Here is a 23,419-nt window from a genome sequence, read left to right as displayed (position 1 = left end):
TGCTACCTTAAAAGAAGTTAAAATGGTTAAAATGGTCAAAATACTGCCAAAATGTTACTAAGCAGAAGCTGCAGTATCCCTGGTGGATTTTAATTCTTTGCTAGTTGCTACTGTGAATGAAGTTCCACCTTAAATTTTGTACCACCTTAATTTTAGTGCTGCCTTAAAGAGTTCCACCTTAAATTATGTGCCACCTTAAATTTAATGCTATGTTAATTGCATTGCCACCTTAAACCAAGTTCCACCTTAAATTCTGTGCCATCTTAATTTTAGTGCTACTTTAAAGAGTTCCACCTTAAATGTCCACCTTAAATTCTGTGCCTCCTTAAAGTTAGTCCAATGTTAATTGAAGTTCCACCTTTAATTCATTGCTAACTTAAATGCAGTTCCACCTTAATTTCAGTGTCAGTGTAAACTCAGTGCTACCTTAAAAGAAGTTCCACCTTAAAATTCAGTGCTGCAATTCCACCTTAAAAGCAGTTCCACCTTAACAAATCATTATGTGTGCTGACACTGCTGAGCATTAGGCTGGGAGTGGGTGAGACATTGGGCTCACCCACGGGGGGGGTGGATTGGATGGGTGTGTGAGTTAACGGGCCATTGTGACATCATGTGTAAAAATCATTTAAGTTAAAATGGTTGAAGACAGTTGATAGCTGTTAAAATACTGCCAAAATGTTCCTAAGCAGAAGCTGCAGTATCCGTGGAGGATAGCAATTCATTGCCAGTTGCTACTGTGAATGAATTTCCACTTTAAATTTTGTACCACCTTAAAAATGTTATATGAAGTTCCACCATAAATTCTGGACCACGTTTCATTTAGTGCTATGTTATTTGAAGTTCCACCTTAAATTCTTTGCCAATTTTCGTGCTACCTTAAAATGAGTTCCGACTGAAACTATGTGCCGCCGTAAAAGAAGTTCCACCTTAAATTCTGTTCCACCTTAATTTTAGTGCTAGGTTAATTTAAGTTCCACCTTAATTTCTGTGCCACCTTAAAATTAATGCAATGTTAACTGCAGTCCCACCTTAAATTTTGTGCCACCTTAATTTTAGTTTTACCTTAAAGAGAGTTCCACCTTAAGTTCTGTGGCACCCCAAATTTAGTGATATGTTAATTGCAGTGCCACCTTGAAAGAAGTTCCACCTTAAATTCTGTGCCATCTTAATTTTAGTGCTACTTTAAAGAGTTCCACCTTAAATTTCCACATTAAATTCTGTGCCTCCGTGAAGTTAGTCCAATGTTAATTGAAGTTCAACCTTTAATTCGTTGCTAACTTAAATGCAGTTCCACCTTAATTTCAGTGTCAGTGTAAACTCAGTGCTACCTTAAAAGAAGTTCCACCTTAAAATTCAGTGCTACCTAAGTGCAATTCCACCTTAAAAGCAGTTCCACTATGACTATGGATTAGAGCTTTGGGGTGTGCCCTGAGTGAGTACATGCATTTCAGTGGCTGTCTGATAAAGAAGTGCTAGAGTTTGAGTGGCGGTAAAAACGAATGAGACTCTATGGGAGGAACGAGGGATGAAAAATGACAAATAGAGGAGTGCGGTTCAGTATAGCTATGGATTAGAGCTTGGGGATGTGCCCTGAGTGACTACTTCCATTTTGGCGGCTATCGGACAAAGAAGTAGTTCATTTTTTGTGGTGGCAAAAATGAATGAGATACTATGGGAGGAACAAGGGATGAAAAAACGACAAAGAGAGGAGTGCGGGTCAGTATGGCGGTGAATTAGTTCTTGTGCTAGCTAAGTGCAATTCCACCTTAAAAGCAGTTCCACCTTAAAAAAATCATTATGTGTGCTGACACTGCTGAGCATTAGGCTGGGAGCGGTTGAGACATTGGGCTCCGTGCGTGAGTTTGGATGGGTGTGTGAGTTAACGGGCCATTGTGACATCATGCCTGGCATGCTGCCAACAGTCCGCTCAATGTAAATCTATGGGAGAGACGAAAGATGGAATAAAACGACAAATGGATGAGAGCAGGTCAAAACGACTATGGATTCATGCTTGGGGGCCTGCCCTGAGATAGTGTATGAAAATCGGTGTAGATCGGTCAAGCAGACGTACCTTAGATTGGCATGCAAATGTTCATCCCATTCATTCTCTATGGGAAAAGATTCCGCAAAATTCCCTTGCTACACGGAATCCGTGCATCCGATCAAAAAGCTGTATACAAGCACGCATCACACAATCAGATTGGACAATCTGGAGTTCGAATGGTGTCGATATCTCGAAAGCTGCGGGACAAGTTACGTGGCAAAGAAACGGCAGAAAAATAAGAATAATAACTAGAAAAGTGCAGAATGGTTTCGCTGCGGTTACTATGGAATTCTGTCGGAGGAATGAGGGATGAAAAAAGTACTCATAGAGGAGTGCAGGTCAGTATAGCGGTGGATTAGAGCTTGGAGACCTGATCTGAAAGAGTACATGTACTTTGGTGGCTATTGAGAAAAAGATAGATTAGGGCTTTGTTGCGAAAAAAAAAAAAAGGGAATCTATGGGAGGAACGAGGGATGAAAAAACCACAAATAGATGAGTGCGGGTCAGTGTGGCTGTGGATTAGAGCTTGGGAATGTGCCCATGCATTTCGGTGTCCGTTGCACAATGGAAAAACCAGGGCTATGGTTTGGCCGAAAATAAATGGGATTCTAAGGGAGGAACGAGGGATGAAAAAATGACAAATAGATGAGTGCAGGTCAGGGCGGCTGTGGATTAGAGCTTGGGGACGTACCCTGAATGAGTACATGCATTTTGGTGACTCTCAGGCAAAGAAGTAAGAGTTTGAGTGGTGGCGAAAATGAATGGGACTCAATGAGAGGAACGAGGGATGAAAAAACGACAAATAGAGAAGTGCAGGTCAGGACGGCTGTGGATTAGAGCTTGGGGATCTGCCCTGAAAGAGTACATTCATTTTGGTGACTGTCGGGTAAAGAAGTAATAGAGTTTGAGTGGTAGCAAAAATGAATGAGACTCTATGGGAGGAATGAGGGATGAAAAAACGACACATAATGGAGTGCGGGTCAGTATGGCTATGGATTAGACCTTGGGGGTGTGCCCTGAATGAGAATATGCATTTTGCTGACTGTCGGGCAAAGAAGTAATAGAGTTTGAGGGTTGGCGAAAATGAATGGGACTCAATGAGAGGAACGAGGGATGAAAAAACGACAAATAGAGGAGTGCGGGTCAGTATGGCTATGGATTAAACCTTGGGGTTGTGCCCTGAATGAGTATATGCATTTTGGTGACTGTCGGGCAAAGAAGTAATAGGGTTTGAGTGGTGTCAAAATGAATGAGACTCTAAGGGAGGAATAAGGGGTGAAAAAACAACAAATAGAGGAGTGCGGGTCAGTATGGCTATGAATCAGAGCTTGGGATCCTGCCCTGAGTGAGTACATGCATTTCGGTGGCTGTCGGGTATTTTGATCCCTCATTCTTCCCATATAGTCCCACTAATTTTCACCACCCCTCAAACTGTATTACTTCTTTGCCCAACAGCCACCGAAATGCATGGACTCATTTAGGGCACATCCCCAAGCTCTAATCCATAGCCATACTGACCCGCACTCCTCTATTTGTCGTTTTTTTCATCCCTCATTCCGCCCTTAGGGTCCCATTCATTTTCGCCACCACTCAAGCTCTAATCCACAGCCATCCTGACCCGCACTCATCTATTTGTTGTTTTTTCATCCCTCATTCCTCCCGTAGAGTCCCATTTATTTTCTTTCGCAACAAAGCCCTAATCTGTCTTTTTCTCTATAGCCACCAAAGTACATGTACTCATTCAGATCAGGTCTTCAAGCCCTAATCCACAGCCATACTGACCCACACTCCTCTATGAGTACTTTTTTCATCCCTCATTCTTCCTATAGAATTCCATAGCAACAGCAGCGCAACCATTCCGCGTTTCCTTTACAGCAAAGCTAAAGCAAGGCGCAACTATATTATTATCCGATTTATATTATTATTATTTTCTTTATTCTTATTTTTCTGCCAATTCTTTGCCGCGTAACTCGTCCCACAGCTTTCGAGATATCAAAACCGTTCCGACTCTGCGAAAATGAATGGGACTCAATAAGAGGAACAAGGGATGAAAAAATGACAAATAGAGGTGTGCGGGTCAGTATGGCGGTGAATTAGTTCTTGTGCTAGCTAAGTGCAATTCCACCTTAAAAGCAGTTCCACCTTAAAAAAATCATTCTGTGTGCTGACACTGCTGAGCATTAGGCTGGGAGCAGGTGAGACATTGGGCTCCGTGCGTGAGTTTGGATGGGTGTGTGAGTTAACGGGCCATTGTGACATCATGCCTGGCATGCTGCCAACAGTCCGCTCAATGTAAGTCTATGAGAGAAACAAATGATGGAATAAAATGACAAACGGATGAGTGCAGGTCAGAACAACAGTGGATTCATGCTTGGGGGCCGGCCCTGAGATAGTGTATCAAAAACGGTGTCGATTGGACAAGCAGAAGTACCTTAGATTGGCATGCAAATGTTCACCCCATTCATTCTCTATGGGAAAAAATTCCGCAAAATTCCCTTGCCACACGGAATCCGTGCATCCGATCAAAAAGCTGTATACAGGCACGTATCACACAATCAGGCCGGACAATCTGGAGTTGGAACGGTGTTGATATCTCGAAAGCTGCGGGACGAGTTACGCGGCAAAGAATTGGCAGAAAAATAAGAATAAAGAAAATAATAATCATATAAATCGGATAATGATATAGTTATCCGATTTATATTATTATTGCTAAAGCAAGGCGCAACCATAATAATATAAATCGGATAACAATATAGTTGCGCCTTGCTTTAGCAACCATCATAATAAAAGAGAAGAATGATATAAATCGGATAACAATATAGTATAACCATAATAATTACTGAGGTAGTAAAACAGTTACTGAGGTAGTAAAACAGTTACCGAGGTAGTGAAAACAGTGTAAACACAGTGTAAACATTGTGTTCCAGACAGATAGTACAAGTAGAGCATCAAAAGAAGTGTGTATGAGTGTGTAAGGGGCGGGGATTTAGTTCAGTCCTTGTGAGTATAAAAACCTGATTGCTTGAGGGACAAAGCTGTTGCAGAGTCTGGCAGTGGTGGCACGGATGCTCCGGCACCTTCTGCCAGACGGCAGAAAAAAGTCTGTGTGAGGGATGGATGGGGTCGTTCACGATGCTGGTGGCTTTGTGGATGCAGCGTGTGGTGTAGATGTCCATGTTAGAGGGGAGAGAGACCCTGATGATCTTCTCTATTGTCCAAGTGGGTGAGAGCCAGGTGGAGTGTGGTGGAGATGGCGTCATCTATTGAGCGGTTGGGGCGATATGCAAATTGCAGTGGGTCCAGTGAAGGAGGAAGCTGGTCTTTAATGTGCCTCATGACAAGCCTCTGAAAGCACTTCATGATGATTGGAGTGAGTGCAATGGGACAGTAGTCATTGAGGCAGGAAACTGGAGACTTCTTCGGCACAGGGATGATGGTGGTGGACTTGAAGCACATTGGAACAACTGCAGTGCTCAGAGAGATGTTGAATATGTCCGTGAGAACATCAGCCAGCTGTTCAGTGCATTCTCTGAGCACTCTGCCCGGTATGCTGTCGGATCCTGGAGCTTTCCGTGGATTGACTGTGTGTAGAGTTCTCCGCACATCAGCTGTGGACAGACACAGTACTTGTCCACTTGGAGGAGGAGTGGTTTTCCTCGCCGTCGTGCCGTTCTGTGCTTCAAACCGAGCATAGAAGATGTTTAGCACGTCTGGAAGGGAGGCATCACTGTCACAAGCAGGTGGAGGTGACTTGTGATTAGTGATGCCCTGGATGCCCTGCCACATGCGCCGTGTGTCAGCAGTGTTTTGAAAATGTTCATGGATTTTCTTTGAGTAGGCACGCTTAGCCTCGTTGATGGCCCGGGAAACCTTGGCACTTGCTATCCTGAGGCTTGCTCTGTCCCTTGACTTGAAAGCCTTGTCACGGGTTCTCAGTAGCATGCGCACCTCTGCAGTCATCCATGGTTTCTGGTTGGGGTGAGTTGTGACGAGTTTGGAGACAGTAACATCAATGCACTTGCTGATCCAGTCACTGATTCTGTATACTCCTCCAGGTTGATGAAGTCACCAGAGGTTGCTGCTTCTCTGAACATCTCCCAGTCAGTGTGCTCAAAACAATCCTGAAGAGCAGAGATAGCTCCTGGTGACCAGGTTTTCACTTGCTTCTGGTCTGGTTTGGCACGTCTGATGAGCGGCCTGTATGTTGGAATGAGCATCACAGAGATGTGGTCTGAGTAGCCATAGTGGGGGCGGGGCTCAGCCCTGTACATGCCGGGGATGTTTGTGTAAACAAGATCCAGCATGTTAGCCCCCCGGGTTGCAAAGTCCACATACTGGCGAAATTTGGAGAGCACTGACTTCAGATTTGCATGGTTGAAATCTCCAGCAACAATAAACAGTCCATCTGGGTGTGTGTTTTGCAGATTGCTGATAGCGCTGTACAGCTCATTCAGTGCAGCGTTAGCATTAGCACTGGGAGCTATGTACACCGCTACTATGAACAGCATATTTAGCTCTCTTGGCAAGTAAAATGGCCTGGCTCTGACAATCGCAAACTCCACCAGCGGTGAGCAGTGACTAGAGACTAGCGCCGCATTTCTACACCATTCAGTGTTGATGTAAACACACAGTCCCCCACCTCGAGTCTTACCGCACAGCTGAGCATCTCTGTCCGCACAGAAGCACAACAGGCCGTCGAAAGTCCGGAGTTGAGCTCGTCATCCATGTCTCTGTAAAAATGAAAACACAGCAGTCTCTGAACTCACGCTAGGTAGCCCGCTGAATCCGGAGGTAGGGTGTCCTATTCTATGATCCGGAGGTAGGGTGTCCTATTCTATGATGTTGCACTGTACTTGAATTATTTCATTAAGAAACAGAAATGGCTGACATTTTCACTTTTGAAATGGCATATCCAGCAGTTTAAGTACAAAGGATCTGATGCTCTCACAAAGTCATGTGCTGTCAACTCTGAGGTGTCCAAGCTTTCCATTCAAAATTGCTGCCTGTATTAATTGGTGACCACGTGCAAAATCCAGAAGATGATGTGTGACAGTTAACTCTCCAGCTTGAAGATGTTGTTTATATGATTTGTGCACAAAATATTTTATCGTCACAGGTAGCCTAACTTGACATTATAATCCAAGAATATTTGGAATCAAGAAAGTGTATATTTCACTAAAACAAAGTACCATTTCTTGCAGCTCTAATTTTCAAATTTGGGCCCTTGATCAGATTATGGACAATGCAGATTAGTAAACACAGCTACTTCAACAGATAGGCTAGGCATTTAAAAACTTTTAAAACATCTGCCTGACTTTATCTGAAAGACATCAGATGTTTCAGGCATTCCTTTCAGCTGGGCCAGGATGCAGTCAGCTTCTGCAAGACAAACACACAAAGGTTACCCCAACCTTTACAGTGATCAATGATCAAACATGCAGTGAGAGTTTGGCTTTTCAGAAAACAATACTAATATTTCCACATCCATACAGTATAAAGGTACGTCATATAAAAAAGGGCATTTCCTTGTGTCAAACAAATGACGAGTCAATGAAGTTTGGAGAACCTCTTATTATTTTAATTCAAAATGACGCAGCTGTGTATTTTGTGATGGATGTACATAAAGCTAACTGTCATTCAGAATACCATCTGACAAAACAGTGTACAAGGTTGCAGTGTCTTAACATTAACGGCTTGGTAGAATTTTATCATTACCATCATACATTGTTAATGGGCACCAAGTCATTCCACTGAAACACAGTGTATTGTCGAAATAAACATGATCGTGGCCACCGTGGTGGAGAAACCATACAAAAAATGCACATGTTCAGTAAAAAACGATAGAGTACTATTTTAAAAATGTTAAAGTGTAACACTCTCTCCTCTATAGGGCCTGTAGGACTACACCACCCCTTGTTTTACACGTGGAGTTGAGGGGAGCTCGGTTATATCAATAAAAAACAAACAAAAAAATTGATTGTCAGAAGGTCTTATTATTATTATAGTCAAACAGCAACAAGTAAAAAAGAAAGAAACAAACTCCACATATGTTAGTCTTAGTAAGGTGGCAGCTCCACCAGCGATCCACACCCAAGCAGGAACAGTTATACCAATGTGTCAAACACATTCCATTCACAGCAATAAAAACACTTGGGTACACCCCAGATCTCTGCATCCAGTACACTACAAGGCAAATACTCAAATTCATTGCACACCAGAGACCTACTACCAGTGGCTAAAACTCTCACACCTAGCTGTCCCTTATTTAGCACACCTTATCTTGGAAGTGGCTTTACACAGATCATAAAGTTAAACAAACACATGACACCTTTATGAGTATTAAACCCAAAAATAAAAAAATACTAAAAAGAAACAAAACAAAAAAGGGGCAGAAAAAGAACAGTGGCTGATGTCGTTCTACACATTACAACAAATGCCTGAATGTGAAAAAACAAAAAAATAACTATTAGTCACTAGTCTGACATGTTAACAATGTTGCCTTATTCATATGTAAAACCCAGAGGGATATTTCCACCTGCAAAGATAATGACCACATGTAACCCACACATACTTGGTCGTGGGTCAGCAGCCCTTGGCTAAACCTGCTTTAAAGGGGTGTACGCAAGTGAGTAAATCTATCAGAAAAAAACAAAATCATCATCTTAATGGCAACATTGGCCATTATTATAGCAGTATCACCACATATACTGCTGCACAGTACCAAACTCATACATAAATGCCCCAGCATAAGAGATGACTCTGTTAGAAACACTTGCCCACTTCATTCCTGATACTTGCTCCCATACACAAACCCTATAAGACATATGGGCTTTAACCAACTAAATAATCCAAACTTTAAATGGCCTGCTAGCCAAACAAGCTTCTGTCTGGGTGCACAAGAAGCACATACAAAGTAAAACATCACTCTTACTTTAGCTTACTGCTTAAAAATAAGAATAAAAAGAACTTTAATCCCACAAGCAGGTCAAATGAGCCGCCAACATGCCTTGCTCCATCTGAGTGCTTCACCCAACTCTCGATTTGGAAGGAGAATACTCCATTGTTTGTTCTTCACTGGGTTATTATGCTCCCCTAAATTAGTGCTGGTGGGGCTACTCACTACAAAAGTGACAGCATTTCTTCCTTAAAATTAAGCACCTAGCCATGCAGTCCGCCTTTACAAACATTTGTGAAAGAATAGGTTGTTCTAAATAGCTCAATGGATTCAATTTGAGCTTGGTACTGTAATAGAATGTTACTTTTGCAACAAGTCAGTTTGTGAAACTTCTTCCCTCCTAAATATTCCATGATCAACTGTGAGTGGTATTATTGAGAAGTTGAAGCATTTAGGAACCACAGCAACTCAGCCATGAAGTGTTAGACCATGTAAAGTTACAGAGCAGGGGTGCTGAATGCTGAGATGCATAGGACATAAAATTTGCCAAAACTCTGCTGACTCAATAACTGCCGAATTCAAAACCTCTTCTGGCATTAACATGGGGTTGTTTTTTTTAGGAGTTGGCCTGAGCCCCTTAGTTCCAGCGAAGGGAAATCTTAAAGGCTTTAGCATACCAAAACATTTTGGACAACTGTATGCTTCCAACTTTGTGGGAACAGTTTGGGGAAGGCCATTTTCCATTCCAGCATGACTGTGCCCCAGTGCAGCAAGCAAGGCCCATAAAAGCATGGTTGGGTGAGTTAGGTGTGAAAGAACTTGACTGCCCCACACAGAGCCCTGACCTCCAACCCCAGAGAATGCCTTTGGGATAAACCAGAACAGAGATTGCGGGCCAGGCCCTCTCATCCAACATCATTGTTGTTCTGGATGAATGAGCAAAAATTCCCCACAAACACACTCCAAAATATTGTAGAAAACCTTCCTAGAAACTCTTCTCGGAAACTTCACATAGAAGCTGTTATAGCTGCAAAGGGGGGGGGGGCTCTATTGAAGTTGTGATAAGCACACTGAATGCACGTTTAAAATTGTTTTTTTTAATATGTTATATAGATAAGAGTGTTAATAATGAATTACCTGTAGAACAGAGGGCAAGTCTGAACTTTTTTTTATGAACTTTAAGTAACCTGTTACATTCACTACGTCATGGGACAATTGGCTAATCAGAGGACAGAGGCAAAAACAAAACAAGGAAAGGGAGAACATGGCAAGAGAGAGAGGACCGGTATGATGAACGAGCGTTGGCAATTTCTCCCTTAGAGCTATTTTCTCTGCTTTTTCGTTCACTGTTTGCAGTTCTGCGCACGACTTCTGCAGTTGGTGACTTTTTTCATCAAACGGACACTAAACAGAGCTGGACAAAGGAGTTAACCACGGACTCACACCACTATTAAAGCCGACGAGGTGGTGAGCAACCTGGCTTGGAACTTGAGACCGCTGTGTCTCAGCACGTTTATTGCTCGCCATACTCTCTCTCCCTTATATACTTTGTGCTTGTGGAACTGTATACACTAAAATATGGATTTGCTGAATCCCAATTTTGACGTTATTGCCAACGCTTTGCACAGACTTTTTGGATGTTTGGGGGAGGAAACGCACTTGTAAATAGAACAATAAATGCTGCAGCTGCCGTGGTAAAGGGTTGTATACGTGGTGAGCTTAATAGAGCGTAGTATATTACGCCACCCCGACCTCAAAAGGTGTTTGTATAAGCATTCCCTGTGTAACCCATATAAGCTAATTTAACTGTATCACGGTCCCATGTATTAAAAGGTGTAATGACCCGGGGTGCTTGGAGGTGGCTGAAGAATAAGATAGACCCCCTCAGCATGTAAGATAGAGGCAGCCGTGTGGGGATATCACTGAGGTTTCTAGCCTACTTGAACAATTATATTTGGATGATCCTAAACCATCTTTTGCCCAACATGATGATGAAAATGATGATGATGATGATGATGATGATGATGATGATGATAATGATGTTAGCAATGAGCTTGGCTTCTTGGGAGAGAGACTTCACAAACTCACTGAGAGAGTAGAAGCACTAGAAGGACAACTCAAAGATGTGGTTGATTCCTCCCTCAGTAGAGAAGAATGGTTAAGAGAAATGAACAACAAACTGTCTGTCAACATGTAGGAGTATATAGATGAGAGATTTAGCCATCTTGACCGCACAATTGTTGACTGTCTCCTTGATTGTGCGTGGGAGGAAAAATGAAGAGAAACCTCATGCAGAAGCTCTCGGAAGCCATTAAAGCCCCTCACAACATCCACACCTGCAGTGAAATCATTTCCCGGTGAAGCCAGCTTTATGGCTCTGAGTTCACCGTCTGTACCACCTATTCGTATGGACTTTCCGAAGTTTGGTAAATCCACAAGCTCATCTGATGTCACTAACTTCATTGAGCAGAGTGAAAACTTCCTGACGCTTCTGCTGCTGAGTGATCAGGAGCTGCTGGGAACACTCAATGCTGTATTACAGGGTCCAGCTCGAAGTTGGTGGCAGGCCACAAAAAGCTAAATTAAAAACTGGCTCATGTTCAAAACTGCCTTTTTGGAAGCTTTTCTGTCAGAAGATTATACTACAGAAATCGAAGAGCAGCTCCATGCCATGGTGCAAGCCCCAAACAAGCAGCTAAGAGATTTTGCTTATGACTACAGGGCACTTTGATTGAAGTGGTGCCCAGAAATGCCAGAGGAGGAGATGGTGCGGAGGGTTCTGAACGCCTGTAATCCTCGTCTGGCTAGTGGACTAAGGGGTATAGTATCAACAGTTAATCAGCTTGTCAAGAATGGATCAATGATAGAGAAAGATTGGGCTTCCTCAAAAGGCTACTGGAGCAGAGTGCAAAATGTCAGCTCAGGAGAACGCCAAGCGGACGTCTTTCTCAACTCTCAACCAGAGGTGGTACGACCATTGCTGCAGAAGTGGTTGACAGTCTCAACTGAGAGGTTGGGATCCACTATGGTGGTAAAACACCGCATTATCACCACAGATGTGGTTCCTGTGAGGAGTAGAGCCTACCGAATGTCCATCCAAAAACAGGACATCAAAGAACACATCCAAAAGATGTTAAAAGAAGACATAATCGAACCCTCTTCTTCCTCCTGGGCTGCTCCTGTGGTTTTAGTTCCAAAGCCAGATGGTTCATTCCATTTTTGTGTGGACTACCATGGTCTAAATTCCAAGACATTTCATGATGCCTACTAGGGGTGCGGGAAAAAATCGATTCTTAGATGCATCGTGATACGGACGTGAACGATTCTGAATCGATTCACAAATGTCAAAAATCGATTTTCTAAATATTTAATTTATAACGTATTGTTGACGGAACGCAAAAGGCGGAACTTGGAAGTGCGGAAGTGCAGCGTCCAGACAGTCTGTGGCGGCACATAACAAAAACACTACTGGGTGAGCGAGAAATCTGACCGACAGCCTCTGCATTAAAAGCCAGGTTAGATCAGGAGTCACAACACAAATGTTAACAATGTCCTTTCAACAAAAATCAAACCACCTTGGGAGCTGCAACATTTAAAATCTAGTATGTGTCAGTGTGTGATAATGTCCTAGTATAGGCTAAACAATATAAACGAAAACGCCGATTTACTTCGCTCTGCTTTAAGCTTTAGCTATAGCCGCTTTCCTCCCATCTTCGCCAGAAAACTTTACCTCAGAAGTAGATCAATTAAATGTCTCTCAACGTTCGACTGTTTTACAAGGCTGAAGTCGCTTCTTATTCTCCAGCTTCTTGTTCAAATTTACCCGTTCCACCTTAAATTCTAACTGAGGCACCATTTAAGGTGGAACGGGAGAATTCGAAAGAGAAGCTGACTTCAGCTTCGCCACTTTTTAGTGTTTGACAGTCTCTCGTTGCAGATTTAACATACCAGGAAACCAACTGCAGTGCTTATAAATGCGAATAACGCATCGCTGCGATGTGACCTGCAGTCTGCATGCCAGTTCTCAGTCGTTGTGAAACAGGGCTTTCACGCTATGTTGCACACGTCCCGTCTCAAAGATATTTTACTGACACAGCAATCCCCCCCCCCCGTCTCTACAAAGAGACCAAAACCAAAGTTTTAAAATCACTAAAGAAAACGGGTACAATAGCTGTAACCTGCTGCGTGGACATCTATTGCCACTGGATCTTATTTCACTGTAACTGCACATTTTATTGCAGATGAGTTGCAGCAACTTTTCATGCTCCAAACAAGAGCACTGAATGAGAGCCTTCTAGTTCACTTGCCACATCACTTCCATTTGTTTTATTAATAAAAGATATTGAAAATAAATTCATTATGGATCATTACAAATACTTCGCTTTAAAAATACCAAGTCACTTTAAATTACAGTAACACCTCTAAGTGTCAGTCACTTTAAAATGTATATTGTCTCTATATTCTGTGTATATTTTGTGTGTATTTTTTGTGTATATTTAATATATTTCAGTTGGTTTTTCTTTTTTTTTTATTTTTACTTATTTACTTTCTGTAGAGTGATTACCTGTGCCTCACCACAAGCATTTCAATGCATAAATGTCCTGACATGTTGTGCAAGTGACAAATAAACTTGAAACTTGAACTCAAAACTTGAGCTTACACAGTGAGAAAATATAAATGCTATATAGAAAAAAAAGATGCATCGAGATGCATCAATAATCATTTTATAATCGCATCGCAGCCCTCTGAATCGTAATCGAATCGAATCGTGAGGTGCCTAGAGATTCCCACCCCTAATGCCTACCCTATGTCCCTGGTGCATGAGATCCTGGAATCAATGCAGGGTGCTGTCTACTTTAACACACTGGACTTGTAGAGTGGCTACTGGCAGGTTGCTATGGATGAAGAGAGTAAGTTGAAGACAGCAGTCATCACCCCAAAAGGGTTATACCATTTTAAGGTTATGCCCTTTGGCCTCAAAAATGCTGGCGCCACATTCCAGAGGTTGATGGAACAAGTGTTGGGAGAGCTGAAAGGGAAAGTATGTTTTGTCTACTTCAATGATATTATTGTATTCTCACAGACTCCAGATCAACACCTCCAACACTTGGATGCGATCTTAAGCAAATTACATCAGGCCTGACTAACTCTCAACATAAAAAACTCACCTTTTCCAGACGCAGTTCACTGGAGGGCTCTGTGTTTGACATCTTCACAGATCATAGCGCCCTTACGTGGGCATTCAACTCCCGCAAGGCTGTGTCTAGACTGACTCGGTAGACTCTTAGACTCCAAGCTTTTGACTTCAGAGTGCATTACAGGAAAGGCTGTTGCAACATTGTGCCAGATGCACCATCAAGAGCTCCATCTACTATAGAAGGAAACATCTGTGTAGCAGTGGCTGAAACCTACTGGTGCGATTTACCAACCTCACTGCAAGACATTGGAATTGCTTAGAAAAGCAGTCAGATCTGTGAGCAAGTAAAAGAGTCATGCCAGAATACCAAGATGGGACGAGTGCACTATCAAGAACAGCAAGGGGTTTTATACTTCCAGATTTGGAGGTATATGGGAGATGAAAACCCTCAGGAAGATTCTGGAGGTGGCTTGGTAGCCTACTATAAGAGGAGACATCTGGAAGTATGTAAAAGAGTGTGTGACCTGCCAACAGTACAAGAGCCCGAATACTAAACCAGCCGGATTGCTACAACAAACCGAGGTCCAGCAGCCAGGAGAAATGATCGGAGTGGATTTTATGGGTCCCTTACCTATGAGTCGCTCCAGGAACACTATGCTGATGGTTGTAGTGGATTATTATTCAAATGGGTGGAATTACTCCCTTTAAAAGATGCTAAGGCTCCAGGGGTTTGCTAGATACTCTGTGATGACATCTTTACGCACTGGGGGGTGCCTGCTCACATCATATCAGATCGTGGGCCACAGGGGACAAGTGATGTGATAGCCAAGTTATGTGAGACCTGGGGGGTGTCTCAGAAATTAACAACGGCTTACCATCCCCAGACTAATCTCACCGAGAGAGTGACCCATACCGTGAAGGCCATGATTGCTTCCTTTGTGGGTAAGCACCATAAAGACTGGGACAGATGGTTACCGGAATTCCATCTGGCCATCAATACAGCTGTTCATGAATTCACTGGGGTCTCGCTGGCCGTGTTAGCTTTGGGGCACTCTATTAAGGGCCCACTTGAACGCCTCATCATCATGCACCTACACCACACATGGCTGCGTACAACACTTTACATAATCACATGGCTCTACTAAGGGAGGTTGAAAGACACATGGGTGTGGCCAAGTCCAAACAAGCCAGATATTATAATGTCCATCGCAGATGTGTACAGTTTGCAGATGGGGATCTGGTTTGGATTCGACATATCCACTGTCTAATGCCTCAGCTAAATTCTCAGCCAAACTTGCGCCTAGATGGAAAGGTCCCCCTAAGGTTGAGAAACAGTTGGGTCCCAACAATTACAGGGTGAGATGGGGTACAGAAAAAATGAAAATGGACAATGTTAATGTTGTAGACCTCAAACCATATTATGGTCCTTCTGTGCCGCTGGCTGTCTGTGATAAGCACACTGAATGTACATTTTAAATTGTTTTTTTATATATTATATAGATAAGAGCATTAATAATGAATTACCTGTGGAAAAGAGGGCAATTCTGAGCTTTTTTCTATGAACTTTAAGTACCCTGTTACATTCACTACGTCATGGGACAATTGGCTAATCAGAGGACAGAGGCAAAAACAAAACAAGAAAAGAAGAACATGGCGAGAGAGAGAGGACGAGCATGATGAACAAACATTGGCAATTTCTCTCTTGGAGCTATTTTCTCTGCTTTTTCGTTCACTGTTTGCAGTTGGTGACTTTTTTCATCAAACGGACACTAAACAGAGCTGGACAAAGGAGTTAACCACGGACTCACACCGCTATTAAAGCCGACGAGGTGGTGAGCAACCTGGCTTGGAACTTGAGACCGCCGTGTCTCAGCGCGTTTATTGCTCAGCGCCATACTCTCTCTCCTTTACATACTTTGCACTTGTGGAACTAAAATACGGGATTGCTGAATCCCAATATTGACGTTATTGCCAACGAGCGAACTGTATGTATTGCATGTGTTTATGTATTTGTGTATATACACATTACTAGCTTTGCACGGACTTTTTGGGTGTTTGGGGGCTGCAGCTGCCGTGGTAAAGGGTTGTATGTGTGGTAAGCTTAATAGAGAGTAGTATATTACCGCGCCCCAACCTCAAAAGGTTTTTGTATAAGCATTCCCTGTGAAACCCATATAAGCTAGGCTAACTGTATCACGGTTCCATGTATTAAAAGGTGTAATGACCCAGGGTGCTTGTTACAAAGTTGCTAAAAATATAGTGGTAAAATATCCAGAATCTCTGCAAGACATAATAGAGAGAGATGTGACTGGACCAGGGTATCGCTCAAACAATTGCAAAACAGAATAAAGAATGTGAAGCAATCTATGACCCCAAAGATCATCACACTGCTAAGTTTGACACAGACGAAGTCCGTCCAGAACGTAGAGCAACAATGATGAGCAGACAATGTCTTGGCAAAATAATGCAAATCCAAAGGTCAAACTTCTGATGAAATCTGATTTCTACACACAGTGTAAACAAGTCAGCCAGGGTAAAAATAGAAACTGCCTCCTGGAAGAGTGGCTGTTTTGGTTTGACAAGCTTGGCATAGCAGTCCATTTCAAAGACTTCACTGGAATTAGGCTTGAGGAAACTTTCACATGGAATTTGGACCTGAAGGCAAAACCCCTGGCTGACAGGTGTCCTGCGCATCAACCGGCAAGAGCTAAGGAAGGCTGAGAGAAGGTGGAGGAGATCCCAGCTTGACCTAGATCTTTACTCCTACCAATCTCTCCTTTCTAAATTCTCACTTGAAGTTATGGCTGCAAAGTCATCTTTCTACAGAGGGAAACTGGAAGCATCAGCATCTGATCCACGCAAGCTCTTTAGCATTTTCTCCTCTCTCTTCAACCCTCCTTCTCCCCTTCCACCCTCTTCTCTCACCTCCGAGGATTTTGTCACCTTCTGTGAGGAGAAGGTTGATAGAATCCACCAGTAATTTCCCTCTGTCTCCACTCCTTCCACTAGACCTTGTCCTCTTGTTCTCAATCCCTTAAACTGTTTTTCTTCTCATTCCACAGATGATGTCCTCTCTTTCTCACGCAGAATCAGCTCCAGGACCCCAACCAGTCTGGCTTCCAACCGGCGCACTCAACAGAAACTGCTCTTATAGCAGTGACCATGAAGCTCCTGTCAGCAAGATCAGCCAAACTGTCATCTGTCCTGAATCTTCTTGACCTCTCAGCACCTTTTGACACGGTGAACCATACAATCCTTCTGGACGTCCTCGCCAACCTTGGCATAACTGGCTCTGCGTGGAAGTGGTTCAAGTCCTATCTGGAGGGTTGCTCTTATCAGGTAACATGTAACACATCTTCTCCATGCAGGCTCTCCACTGGTGTCCCTCAAGGCTCAGTGCTGGGTCCGCTTCTCTTTTCACTTTACACTAGTTCTCTTGGTGATGTAATATCCTCCCATGGCTTCTCTTATCACTGCTATGCTGATGACACTCATCTAAGGCTTTCTTTCTCACCTTCTGACACACAGGTTTGCAGTTGCATCTCGGCATGTCTGACTGACATCTCTTCATTGATGGCAGGTCACCACTTGAAGCTAAATCCTAGCAAGACTGAACTGTTATTCATCCCTGCAACTACAGGTCCTCATCATGATCTTGCCATCTCATTGGACAACTCTCTGATTGTTCCGTTTGAAGAGGCAAGAAGTCTCGGTGTGATTCTGGACAGCCAGTTATCGTTCTCGGCTCATTTTGTGAACCTAACTTGATCATGCAGGTTTGTCCTGTACAACATCCAGAGGATCCAACCCTTTCTTACTTGAGAGGCCACCGGGGTGCTAGTTCAGCCTCTTGCTCTCTCTTGTGCAGTAGTCAAGCCTCTCATCTCTCTTGTGCAGTAGTCAAGCACCTCATTCTTGGCTGGTCTTCCTATACAGGCCATCAAGCCTTTGCAACTCATCCAGAATGCAGCAGCACGGCTTGTCTTCAATTTTGTTTGACTTTCAGTCACGTCACTCCACTGCTGCGCTTCCACTGGCTTCCTGTAGCTGCACGCATGAGATTTTAAACCCTGATGCTTGCCTACAAAGCCAAAAACAGACCAGCCCCTCTCTACCTGATGGCATTGGTCAAAACTCGAACTGTACCTCAAGCCCTTCGAGCTTCGAGTACAGCTTGGCTTGACCCACCATCCTTCAAGATGTGTGGAAGACAAGCATCAAGATTTTTCTCTGTACTGGCACCCAGGTGGTGGAATGAACTCCCACTGGCTGTCCGAACAGCAGAGTCTTACGCGGTATTCAAATGCAGACTGAACATCTGTTTATACAGCACTTAAATGAGCACTGAGTTAAGTATTTACTGTAACGTATTGTACTTCACTTATTGAAATGTATTGTATTGCACGGTGCTGTGTTTAACTCTGTTTCTTTTCTCTAGGTATCAACATGGACTTTTATTTCTAGCAGTATCTGAGCTCAGCACTAGCTTTTTCTCTAACCTATTTGTAACTAGCAAAGACACTTTCTCTAGACAGACATAGCACTTTTTTTAAGTCGCTTTGGATAAGAGCGTCTGCTAAATGCTGTAAATGTAAATTTAGTGTATCCAACTGGCCCCACTGCATGTCTTTGGACTGTGGGAGAAAACCAGAATACCCAGAGGAAACCCACGCAGGCACAGGAAAAACACAGGGACTACGCACTGCACCGCACTGCACTACCCACACCGCCCTCACCGCTTTAATGTACATAATATTTGGTTCTTTTTAATTTAATTTAATTATTTTTAGTTTTTAGTATTTATTCTGTTATGTGATTTATTTATTTACTTGCATGGAATGTTGAAACTATGAAATGCATTTAGTAATACATTATTGGATAATTTACAACAGCATACAATTATGAAATATTTTAATAACATACACTTAGAGACAGTGTGTGTGCTCTGCAGTACATTTTAAAGGATGTAATACCAATTTAGAAAAAATTATGAGAGGTGCATTTCCTGGAAGGCAGTCTGCCATATAAACTTTCCCATCACTTTCTTTCTTTTGAGTCAACTATAAAACGATTTAGTTGTGTTTATCTGCATGTATCTGTGCAAGTTACATGGCAGCAATACCTGTGCATCCAGATTTATAGCTTGGATTCCTGAGAGGTTTTTTACAAGTTACTGCTTTTTGATGCTATATAAAACCCTTTTGAAAAGGGTTCTATATAAAACCATATACAGCGCATTCTCTATTAATCTGAGGAACCATTTCACGATGCAAAGATGCATATTTTGTCACACTACACTTGTAAAATAGGCTAGTGATATTGTGGTGTCGGCCACAGGGTGACCAAAAGAGGCTCAATTGAGAAGGTGTTGTTCTTTCATTAGAGGTATGTGTATGTGTCAGGTGTGTTATTGCTTTGGGGTGTGGGGTTGTTTGTGTGTGTGAGGGGTTGGGGTTCACCGGTAGCAGGAAGTATGTAGTTAGTGGTGACCTCCTGCATAGGTTCGGTATATGTATGCCTGTTTCTGCCCGTTGTTGATTAGAGAGTTGTTGTCGGATCAGCATCATGGCTTCAGCTGAATCTTCTTTTGATCACCATTACAGCAACATATATTGATCAGCTTCAATCCTACAGGTTATGTATAGTTCAAAATACATGCCAACACACTCTAAATGATTCTCTGCGTAATTACTACAATACCTGGTTGCCAATACAGTATACCAAAGCTATTATAAATAAACGTGGCAAAAATTCTTGCTATTTATCTGAAGTGACCCTTCGCTATGGATAAGAGCAATACATACATAACATGATCCCACAGTAGCCTACTGTTGCTAAAAGGATAGGAAGATAGGAATTCCACCTCTTTGTCCAAACTCTTGAGATATCGGGTTTTTGATTCGTAAGTTCCCTCCACATGTGAAAGCTCCAGCAGAGTTCTGAACTATTGAGCGCACAAGCCTAGTTCCAGTTGATAACCGTCAACTAGACAGCCGGTGTTTAGGGCAGGATAAGAGGCAGTCCGACATGTTCCTTAGTCACTCACAGAGAGTTTGGAATATACTGTACTCTGCGATCAGACTCCTCATAGGTGACAGAATAATGTGGTACATTTTGCTGCCCTTGTTCAAGTGTTGCTCTAGGTGATTGGCTAGTTTGGACATGCAGGCCCTAGTTACAGCAGATGACGTTATTTTGTTGGACAAAATTGGATAGTGTCTATTCATTTTTAGTACAGGACCATAAAGTATTATGTTAGTTTCATAAAATAGACCCTAGAATAATGCCAAAATAAAGCCTTTGCTATGAAAATGGAAACAAGTTACCTGTACTATCATTAATATTATTTTTATTTTCAAAGCACATATTTTCTTTGACTCTTGATTTTTTGAGTCTAGACCAAAAAATTAGACATCATGTCTTTTATATTTTATGTTCATTTTACTTTTAAAACAAAGCAATATACAATGCAATTGTTATCAAATTAAAAAAAAGACAAAGTTCCAGAGTGTTCCGATTGGCGTTGTAGAAAAAGATGCTTATATACATTTTTTTTTACAGTGATGTAAAAATGTTGTGATGTTACACAGTGTAACAGTCACAGTCAAGCTTCTGATGCAGATGTAAAACAGCAGATAGTAATCAAAACTGCTTGAGTGCAGTTATCATAGCGTGTCTGATTAACTAGTCACAACATTCTCGATAATATTGTAACAGCAGAGCAGGAAAGGCAAAATTGCTTCAGTATAAATCAACATTGTAAAACTGCCATCCTAGTATTCATCAATTGGCTGAATGTCTGAATAATATGCCCTAAATATTTTTGATGAAGTGAAAAATTAAAATTTATTTATATTTATGTATTATGATTATTTATATTATATAGATATTTATTAACATTGTAATACCAGAGCAGAAAAAGCAAAATTGCTTCAGTATAAATCAACACTGTAAAAACTGTCATCCTAGTTTTCATGTGCCTGGGTGTCTGAATAAATATTTCTGAAGTTAATTTTGAAAGAGAAATTCTAAATTGGGTGCAGCATTTCAAAAACATCCTAGGCAGAAACTGTAGCTTATGACCAATCTGTTTTCCATGAAAATCATGCATAGCAAGATTTCCCAAGAGTTTACTTAGAATACCTGACACATCACAGTATGTATCATTGTACTCAGGCTTTAGCAGGATCTTCAGAGTGTGTAATGAAGCCATCTTGGAGTTCTTCCTCATAGCATGCTTTGACATGCTGTGTCAAGTAGCAGCAGTGATGTTGTTCCTTTGAAAGGTGGTATATACACACACACACACACCGATCAGGCATAACATTATGACCACTTCCTTGTTTCTACGCTCCATGTCCTCATTGTCAAAACTCCAGCAGCACTGCTATTTCTGATCCACTCAGACATATATATATATACACACATACATACATCGGTGTGTGATCGGTGTGTGTGTGTGCGTCAGTCTAATCTCATCATAGATTTTCTTTAAAAAATCCAAGCAGAAACAGCTCAGTATTCTGTAAGCCGGTTTAAAGAAAACTATGATGTGGTGTTTTACTTTTTGGTGATTACTATTGTATGGAAAATGTTTCTTTTCAAGTATGTTTTAAATACAGAAAATACAACAATTTCCAGACTTAATTTAAATAATTTGCTGCTATAAATCATCACATGTTCTACACTGAATGTCTCAAATATAAACCATACAAATAAGATTAACAAATATTTGCTACAGTAATTTGCATAAATCACAAAATTTGGGGGACAACTCCACTAAAAGACACAGAATTCAGAACACACAGATATTCTTTCAATATTTGTGATTTAAATTAAAGCATTATGGCAAAAGCTTATTGCACACTTACAGCATTCTAGAAAAATTTATTGTGTATAGAAATAGAGAAATAAGGCACAATTCATGGTAAATACCAGGAGAAGCACAAAGCTTCCACAAATCAACTCACAACTTGTGTTTCAAGTGAGGGACACAAATCGTCAGAAAAAGGCCACACAGCAACAAAATCCACCTCCTCCATTCTGAATAGACATGTTTGGTGTCCAAAGTTTGCCTCTTAAGGGGTGTGTAGCTAATAAGTAGTCTAATGAAAGCTTGAACAAGCACCATACAAACTGCATTAGCATCGTAATTCCAGCGCAAATCTGAAAAAGCAAACCTCAAACACTAAACATGTCTCAGGTTAAATTTGGGGTAAAGGGGGAACAAACATCAGTGTTACAACAAGGGTTACTTTAAAAACAAATTACTGATTATGTCACAAAATGTAAAATGTAACCTAATCCAAAGGATTACTAAGAAAGGCTTAAAGTAACAATCTTATTACTTGTCATTTCTTTTGGATTACTTGTCTTTATAAACTCATATTAAATACTCCTGTTCAAACAAATTTCAACAAGACATCTTTAAAGAAACTGCAGGAAAACTGCACTGTTTATGAGACAAAATGATACAGTATAAGTGACACATAATTGCCAAGAATATGCCAATGGCGTAGTTAAAATTTCCAGCAAAGGCCAGCTAGGAAGCATTGTCTCAGAGTTATACTTGCTGGTTTCCAACCATCCAGTTAACTTGGGTGTTGCTATGCCAACCACAAGAACAGTAGACATTGGTGGAATGAGGTGGAGTGAGTTTCACCTGACAAAGTTAGCAAAAAAAATCAAAGGACAAAGAAAAGAATCACTTTTTTTGCCATGTGAAAAATCACATTTGTTGTGTGAGTGATAATGTAATCCTGCTAGTAATTATCCTGTTTTTATAATTTACATGTAATCTGATTACTCACTTTTTTCTGTAACTAACAGATTACAGTTACCTTTTTTGTATCCTGATTATGTAATGCTGTTACATGTATATGTACTACCCAACCCTGATTATATCACCTCGCTTTATATACCTGCTGCTATGAAAGGGCTGTTATTGTTTATCTGGAAAAATCACATGAACAATGGGCTGTGAATAACAGGAAAAAATGAGGCTGGAAATCAAACTAGATTTGAGTTGTTTGCTAAAAGGTTTGATTGAATAAACTAAATGAAGGACAACTTCAGATTCATTCTCTTTAACATCCATTTCACAGCCAAAAAACATGAAGCTAGCAAAGTGCAACTTTTAGCTAAAGTGATTCTGCGAGAGGTTGTACAGGCAGGACGTCATGATCAAATGTGATGTGAGCCATAGGACCCAGTCAGATTCCACTCCATTCAATTCCAAAGTTCCTATCAGATGTCGTTGCAAAACTCAAGGCATCCGGTACTGAGACTAATGAAGAGCCCTACAAATGAGTTAACCCAGTGTCTCCCTTTCACTGTCCTTGAG

This window comes from Colossoma macropomum, unplaced genomic scaffold (assembly GCF_904425465.1).
Source record: "Colossoma macropomum unplaced genomic scaffold, Colossoma_macropomum, whole genome shotgun sequence".
NCBI classification, from domain to species: Eukaryota; Metazoa; Chordata; class Actinopteri; order Characiformes; family Serrasalmidae; genus Colossoma; species Colossoma macropomum.
Note: the sequence above shows the minus strand (reverse complement) of the source record.